Source organism: Schistocerca piceifrons, chromosome 8 (genome assembly GCF_021461385.2).
Source record: "Schistocerca piceifrons isolate TAMUIC-IGC-003096 chromosome 8, iqSchPice1.1, whole genome shotgun sequence".
In the NCBI taxonomy this organism is placed as follows: Eukaryota; Metazoa; Arthropoda; class Insecta; order Orthoptera; family Acrididae; genus Schistocerca; species Schistocerca piceifrons.
This window is the reverse complement of record NC_060145.1, coordinates 389356258-389365528: the sequence shown is the minus strand read 5'-3', so window position 1 is coordinate 389365528 and position 9271 is coordinate 389356258.

Sequence of the window (9271 nt, the reverse complement as noted above, 5' to 3'; positions counted from 1 at the left end):
TGCTTAACCTGACACACAATATTTTTAGCGCAACGCAATCTGACTTTCAAAAATCCCTACAAAAGAATGGCCCTGACTAACATTAAACTATACCTTTCAGAAATCACTTACCTCACAAAAATCTTCATTACTCTTACTACTGCAATACAGCGAGCCCCACTACTGCCAGCTAAATAAAAGATTCAAAGTACTGAAGGCACTAACTACTGATAGGCATAGTTAGCAAATGAAAGATTTTGATAGAGAACAAACAATGTATTTACCTCAATAGTCATAATATATATAGCAGTTCATGACAAATTACAAAACTCCGCCATCTCTTTCCCCACATCCACCACTGCTGGCGGCTCACCTCCAACTGCGCTACGCTACGCGCTGTTCACATCCAGCTGCCGCTGCCCAACACTACAATGGCAGACAACAATGAAAACTAGCCACAGACTGCACAAAGCACAGCCAGTGATTTTCGTACAAAGCGCTACGTAACGTTGCCAATAAGAAAATATAAACAGCCTACTTACAACCGTTGCCTGGAGACGACTCCCGGTGTTCCCGACTACGGCCAAGAGGTAAACTATTTCTGTGCACTTTGTATCGCAGAATTTTACTTTCGTGACTTAGAAGCAGCGGTGAGTAAGGTAAGCCATTAGTTGCATATTTGACTGCCATTTGTGCCGGCCGCTGTGGCCGAGCGGTTCTAGGCTCTTTAGTCTGTAACGGCGCTGCTGCTACGGTCGTAGGTTCGAATCCTGCCTTGGGCATGGATGTGTGTGATTTCCTTAGGTCAGTTAGGCTTAAGTAGCTCTAAGTCTAGGAGATTGATGACCTCAGATGTTAAGTCCCATAGTGCTTAAAGCCATTTGAACCATATGAAGCCGCGCGGGATTGGCCGAGCGGTCTGAGGCGCTGCGGTCATGGAGTGTGCGGCTGGTCCCGGCGGAGGTTCGAGTCCTCCCACGGGCATGGGTGTGTGTGTTTGTCCTTAGGATAATTTAGGTTAAGTAGTGTGTAAGCTTATGGACTGATGACCTTAGCAGTTAAGTCCCATAAGATTTCACACAGAACCATTTTAACTATTTGCTTTTGCCAGCAGAAACCTAATCAGTAAATGTAGGTCAAGCGTTGTGAAGAACCCACGTATCACTACAGAATTTCTAGTCACTATAGGATAGTCAGGGACGCCATGTTGGAAAGTGCAAAACTAATTAATCAACAATCCAAATCTACAGATTCATAGACTATAAATGTAATAAATTGTGCCATTGGCCATTACAGTCCTCATTTCTTGTGCCCTAGGATGCAATCGTGTAATGGGTCTGTCAATCTCTCTTGGAGTCATATCTCGGCCACATTCGTTTTTACGATTCCACTGTAAAGGAAGAGTGTTGTACCAAGAGAATACTGTGCCTACAAAGAGGGGCCGTTTTTTGCTCGATACTGCAGTCTAGTGAGAGTTTATAAATTCAAACGAAGGAATGAGCACTATAGACATGAAATTGTGTTTTGCGCAGCATTTGCAAATGTTTCGCGTTCTACATATATAACTACTGTATAATGTATTAAAGCTATTTTGAATGTATTGTTCATTGTTCAGGTACAGAATGTTCCTGTGATCATCAGTCCTCGGAGTGGTTTGATGCAGCTCTCCACGCTATTCTGTCCTGTGCAAACCTCTTTATCTCCGAGTAACTGCTCTAGAATCCGTATTTTTGAATCTGCTTACTGTTTCAATCGCTTGGTCACCCTCTACAATTGCTACCCCTCCCCCCCCCCCCCCCCACTTACCTCCAGTACTAAAGTGGTAATCCCCTGCAGCGTCAGAACGTGTCCTATCAACCAATCCCTTCTTCTAGTAAGGTTGCGCTACGTATTTCTTTTCTCCCCCAATTCTGTTCAGTACCTCCTTATTAGTTACACGATCTGCCCTTATAATCTCCACCATTTTTCTGTAGTACTATATTTCAAAAGCTCTTCTTGTCCTGCCGGCCGCGGTGGCCGTGCGGTTCTAGACGCTCCAGTCCGGAGCCGCGCTGCTGCTACGGTCGCAGGTTCGAATCCTGCCTCGGGTATGGCTGTGTGTGATGTCCTTAGGTTAGTTAGGTTTAAATAGTTCTAAGTTCTAGGGGACTGATGACCACAGCAGTTGAGTCCCATAGTGCTCAGAGCCATTTGAACCATTTGTCCGAAGAGTTTATAGTCCACGTTTCACTTCCGCAAATGCCTACATTCCAGGCAGAAACCTTCAGAAGTGACTTGCTAACACCTAAACTTATATTCCATGTTAACAAATTTCTCTTCTTCAGAAACGCTTTCCTTGCCGTTGTCAGTCTACATTTTATATCATATCTAGTCTGGCCAGCATCAGTTATTTTGCTGCCGAAATAGCAGAACTCATCTATCAATTTTAGTGTCTCATTTCCTAATCTAATTCCCTCAGTAATGTAAAATGCTATATATTTTTAGAACTATTTACATAACATTTGGACTGTTAAGCTATGATTCGACGGTCGTACACCAGCTTGTACCTTGAAACAGAATGTGTTTTAGCATGAAACACATGATACATGCAACTGACCTGCGTTTTTTTAATGTCTTAATAATTTTACCTGCCTTGTGTATGGAAATTTGAGTTAGTTTCCAGCAGCTTCAGTTTCAATGTTGTGGGACAATAATTCTGCTAGATTCGATTTCACTTACTGATTGCTGGTGTGTACTGGAGAAACAATTAACAGATAGATTATTAAATACAGTACTGACAAGATTTTCTTAAGTGCAACGGTTTTAAATTTCGATCGAACATTTATTCCTAGGTATGTGACTATGTTTTACCTTGGAACATGTTCTCATATTTGGAAAAACCCTAATTTTTGGGAGAAATTATTTTAATTTCAGAAAAACAGTGAAGAACTGAAAAGTGATCGCCGTTATTTAAAAATGTAACAACAACACATATTAAACTGCGCTAACAAGGCTGATGAGATACAAAAGTCTGAGAAGTGCACCAACGTGCAACAATCTCCCATACTGTTTGCCTACAGTGTAGAAAACTTCAGGAATCTTAACTAAGTAACTTTGAAAGTAGACTTCAGAATCAGCTACAAGAAGTCCAGAATTAAGGAACACTGAGGTAAACTGGAAGTTTTACACAATGAAACCGTAATTCGATGTTTAACAAACTTTTTAGAAATATTCATCAAGTAAGTGATTATACTTTCATTCGATTCGGACTTAATGTCCGTCACCAACATCAGCACAAAATGCGACTCTCCCACGGGCAGGAATATACTCATTCATTCGTTGTGGCGTGGGACGTGAGAGCAGATAGCGTCTTGAATGCGGATCAGCGCGTGGTCCGGTTCCACTCGTCTACTTTGACGCATGACGTGATATTTAGAATAAGTCGTATAGCTTATGCCAGTTACGAAGACCACCACAGGTAACATTTCATAACAGATCGCTTACTTCTTTTAAGATGGCTTGGTAGATAGCTACGGCCGTACACAAACATGGAAACACATGAAATATATCAGTAACCTGATGATATGAACCCTATGAGACTAACATCCTTCCATGGCAACTAAACAATTGAAATATAACTCACACGAAATCCTCCAGCATAACTCGATCAAAAATTTGCAAAAAACATACAGCTGGAATCGAATAATTCGCTTTACCAACAATTCAAACGAAGATAGCGATACAAGACACCTCTCCTCCTCTCGCCCTCAAGTACACCATAATAATTAGTAATGCAAATTTAACTTGACAACAGCAAGCCCTCTACAAAAACAATCCATTTCAAATACGCTACGCTTCCACGACGTCACATTTGAGAAAATAAAGTCAAACATTAGTAAGAGCCAAGATTATAAATGCGATCACTGTTCGTTTCACTCACAACAACTAGGGATGTATTCTTAGATTTCTCCCAAACCTCGCTCTGGAAAAATGTACCACTTTAGAAAAACAGACAAATATTTTTGAGAAACAAGATTACAATCATTAATCGTTCCAGTCGCAACAATTTAAGTTGCGATCTTAGGTTCCTACCTTATCTTACTCCCAGAAATTGTGCCACATACCTGAAGAACAACCAGATATTTGTGAGAGCTAGTATTATAAATTATAAAGTCAAATACTAGTAAGAACCAAGATTATAAATATGATCACTACTCGTTTATCTTGCAACAATATTAGGTGTGCTCTCAGGTTCCTGAGTTACTACATCCTCGTACATAACTATGTATCTGGAATAGACAGCATAGTTTGTAGCACTTACTAATACAATCACAGATGACATTTACTAACACGCCGCTTAGGTCCTTCGCTTCGTAAACTTATATCGTCACATAGGACGTCAAGGGTCAAAGCAGACGTGCGGAATCCGACCGTGCTTGATCCTCTGAGGTTCATACTAAGAAATTACTAGCCAAGACTTACAAATATGATTTTGCCAGTTCAATACGACTGCAAAGTTGGCATGAAAATATACGTTTCCAATCGAATCCCAGACATGTTTCGTGGGTGGCAAGCCACAGAACTAGCCAGGCTAGTAAAGGATCAGTACATTTATAAAGGCGTTTGTGGTGTGATTTCGGCTGTGTCGTGTTGAATTATCCTACTGAAATGTGTCATTTGGTGCTCGTGTAATAAACGATACCACAGCAGGCTTTACCACAGAGACCACAAAACGGCGAGCATTCAATGTCTGTTCAATAATTAGAAAAGCAGTCCTGTTGTCACATACAGTAGAACTCCACACCACTGTGTTAAATATGCAGGCGGTAACTGGAATTTTAGCGTGTCAGTTCAATGTATTACCTTTATAGACTAATTGTGAAATGACTGTAGGCTCAATTCGAAGCCTTTAATTTTCATTTTAGCGTGACAAGCGGAGTTACATTAACACTCCCTTATGGCCACAGATTATTATATATGGTGAGCTTCCTCATTAATCAGCACTACTCATGGTACACGTGTACATGCGAACTGACGCGATACAGTGTATCGACGTTTGTATGTGGTGTGTCATCGTTTTGTATCATAAAAGTTTTATTGTAATTCTTGTACAAATTACTTCTCATTTGTTTTGTTTATCTGACAGATATTTATGATGGCTGTGGCCGAAACGTGATAATTTGCGTATTTTAAGAAGTAACGATCAAGTCGAGAAATTACATCGAATCGATTTAAAGATAGGGGACATGAACAATGATTTTATATCATTTGCAGACAAAACTCTCGTTGGCACCTCTTCCATGATTTCAGATGTTGCGATTGGCCTCTTCACAAGCGTCAGTCGAACTGTTCTACGATACTTCCGTGTTGAATTCCTTCTGGAAGGACCCGTGCTAGGGATAGAAAAAGCCGACCGTTTAAAACGGATACCTGTCTTTTAGTTCTGAATAACCAACATTTATCAGGATATGTTTGATTCCGGTTACAACAGTTATTCTTCGTTAACCGGGTAAAAAGAATAGTAATATCAATTTGTCATTGAAGCAGTATTAAAACTTCCGTTTTTTTATAAAACGTTCTTTAGCAAGTAATGTTTATTCGTGAGATTTTCCAATGCTTTGAAATACTGAATTATCAAATAAATTGGGGAAAGCGAACAGGACCATTTTAATAACAATTCTTATAGTTAGAAACTAGCACCAAACACATGACAAAGAATCGGAACAGCATTGCACAGACAATAACGTTCCTGTTGCCCCGTGTTGTGTGGCCACTTTGACGGTAAAAGCAAACGTGCTACGTTCAAGGCTTGCCCCCACCTGGTCTATACAGTAGTTTCTTGCTGTCGTCCTTGGACATCAGTTGTATTCCAGTTTGGAAGTATTTTACGATGTGTGCTAGCTGTGAAGTGGAACGATCCATTTGATTTGAAAAATTAAAAACGGGAGACGGCACAACGTACTTGCGACATCGTATAGGGAGAAAATCTCCGCAGTATTCCTAGGAAGAGAATGTTAATTTGGTTGATATAACTATAATTTTACTGGCGTTGTATAAACTCGTGATACTAACTGAACCCTTGATTCTGATGGTCGGTTCAGGATGAAAAATCCAGACCTTCCAAAAGTAACTGCCGAGGAAGTTACCAGGTTGTGACGTTTCGCTGTCGCCCTCGCCGCGTCCGTTATCGTCATCTTCTCAGTCTTTGCTGCAGCCAATGACACCGATACATGCCACAGCATATCTCGACCTCATAGTCCTTCACCTTCACTAAAATGTTTCAGTATTTTTTCGAAGTTTACGTTTATTACTGTGAGTGATGACAATAAAAAACAGAAAGCCTGTTATTTTAGAAAACCATTGAAGACTGGAAGTGGGAAATGTTGAATGTAGCAAAAATAAATGTTCAAAAAAATGAGAAAAAACCTTATTACACTTCAAACAATTTGTATTTAATGAAATATAATTTCTGATATTTGACAACACACCCAAACATTTTAACAAACATTTCATACAGAGCACAGACTCCCATAAAACTGAATGTTTCTGTAACACTGAATTTGCCATGCTGATTAGCCAAGGAAACGCCCAATGTTCACTCAAGCTGTTACACCCTGATATCACGTATACTAAGTTGTTCATTCGAGGCATACTGTCACGAGATGGTAGGTCTGAAACTGTTCAGTACTGGCGAAATTGGATAATTTTTTTTTTTGTTATATTTTGTCCGTCTCAGTTGCACTGATACAACATTCAGCTGTGGTGGTTTCAGGTTTCGGGCTGACACGCTTCTTTTCAAACCGTACACCTTGCTACTAATAGTAAATACTATTACAATATGGCGCCAAAAGGGACAGCAAAGTGTACTGTGGGCAACATACTGATTTTAGACTGCGCGTCCGTTGCTACTTACTGACAAAACCAAAGATTCATAAAATTCTCTATATATCACATCACAAAACGGAATCATAACAAATGGGTCCTTCTTTTTCTCTTCATTTAATTTGCTTGACACTGAAAGTTTGGGCTTATATTTAAGCCCGGGCTGAAATATTCTTTACTTGACTTTCTACTCCCGTATTGACTTTCTTCTCTAGCAAAACTATTAATCTGTGATTTGATTTTATTCACGCCTTCATCAATGATATCTTTTTTATGAGCATGGGAATTTTCAATGTGTCGTCTACAGTCATTATACATTGTTTCCGCTTTTTAAAGTTTCTTTGGAAGAGTTTGTAAGCATCGGGGAGAAATCCCAAAAACTGAAATGGAGACAAAAAGAACCATTGTTACCGAAAACCATTTGTTTCAGCGATAATCTCCATCAGCTCTTGTGCTTTCTCTACTTGCCACACTGTTGTCCGTGACGTCACGAATCGTTCTGCAGTCATCCCATTACAGTCAACTGTCTGCACGATACATCGCTACAGCACTGTAATGGCTCTCATGATTCTAAAAGGTCCTGAACACGTCCTCAGGGTATTCTGCATTCCGATCTCCACCTGATAAGTTCCAGGAATTTTAGACACACTCAACAACCATTTTATGCTCATACCATTTTTCATTTGTAGAAATGGCTTTTTTCTGTACTGCAAATACGCTCACATAATGACGAAATTTCTATCAACATATCGCACAGGCATGGTAATACTTGATCATAAGTTTTATAGCTTTTGAGAACATAAGTTGTTTATTACTTGTGGTTCTCGATTGTCTTCGAATTTCTACTACTATCTTCATTGTTAACGTTTCTAGCGTCGATTTCACCCGATATATTTCAATTTATCTCCTAGTAGTTAAATTTGAAGGCAATTTTTATGCAGCTGTCTTCTCTACAGCAAAGGCACTGCAATTCAAACGATATTATTTTAACATATCACAATGTAATCATAATCATTGAGTGTGACTAGTTGCTAATAAGCTTTTTCCAAAGTGTGATTCTTACAAAAACGTTTTACACTATTTTTAAATGTTTTTCCACATTTATTTAGTTCTTAATTTTCCACAAAGTTAATGATCTGTAATTTTTTAACATGTAGCGTTTAGTAAAGACTACTTGGTTTTAGTTTTCAATTATAATATCAGTTTTATAAAAAGTTGTACTGTTACTTTGAGTTGTTAGTGGTATAGACGGCGTTGCTCTACCCAGGTGACGTAAAGTGCGGCTGCTTATACTGCTCTGTAAACAACAGCCTCAGTTAGAACCTTCTGTATCCCGCCTGGAAGGCGGCGCGCGGGTCTGCTCCTGTAAACTGAAGGGTAGGCCGAGTGTAGGAAGCGAGTAGGAGCAGGTGAGGTAAAAATCTCGGTACTGCCAGTAAAGTAAAAGCAAGAGAAAGTTAGTCAATGACATACGTAATTTTTGGTAAAGTAGGTGCGAAGTCGTTGTCAATGTATCAAAGCTAGCAGTTACTAGTAGTTGGACAAACTATCATTTAAGTAACAAAGGCGAAGTCTGTAATGGCTAGCCCCCTATGAAGTAGAAGCTAAGTTGCTTTGTCGTCTGCTCTTGATCAACAGCGATGAATCCGAAGCGGCGCTCGTAGACCTGCACAGCGTCGGGTTAGAGGGCGCTGTGGTCGGTGGTGATCGTTCGCTCTCGTGGTGCCAACCTACGAGAGCGTACCTACGTTGTGGCATCGTAGCTATCGATACCACAGAACCTGGCCACGAACGCCTCAAAGTCGTATAGTAACGCGTTGTCAAAAGCTCGACGAGTCTATACGACTCGATTTAAGCGATACTACTGCTGTACAATGTGGTTTTAATTTACATCCTCGTTTATTTTCTCGTATATTTTTAGTGCTGAAGATAACTACACAACAGCTAAAATCTAGATTTGCAATAAAAATACAGAGTTGGTTTGCGACTGACTGTTGAATTCCTTTTCTTTCTTGGAATATAAAACAGTTTCTTCCCGAATACATATTATATTATACATGATAATAGAATTCATACGTCCTTCAAGAGGCGCTTACAGAATGACTGTAGGTTAAAATCACATACAATACCTTCTTTCTAATTAACAAATTGCCTAGAATAATAACCACACAAAATTCACAACGTGGTCGGCGGCTGTCGGCTGTTAACAAGCCCGTTAGCGTGTTGCTGCAGTTATTTTATGGCGCCACAGTTCATCAGCGACCTGGGTTACACACTCACAGAATCAACTTACAGCCGCTAGGACGCCGCCTGGCCAAATATTTGCCACGGCTCATAAATCACACTTCTCGCACTGAACGCGGAGCCAGAACAGCGCTTCTCAACTGAGTTTGTTAGCCTGCTGTTGGTAAAATGAGAGCGGGTGGGACGC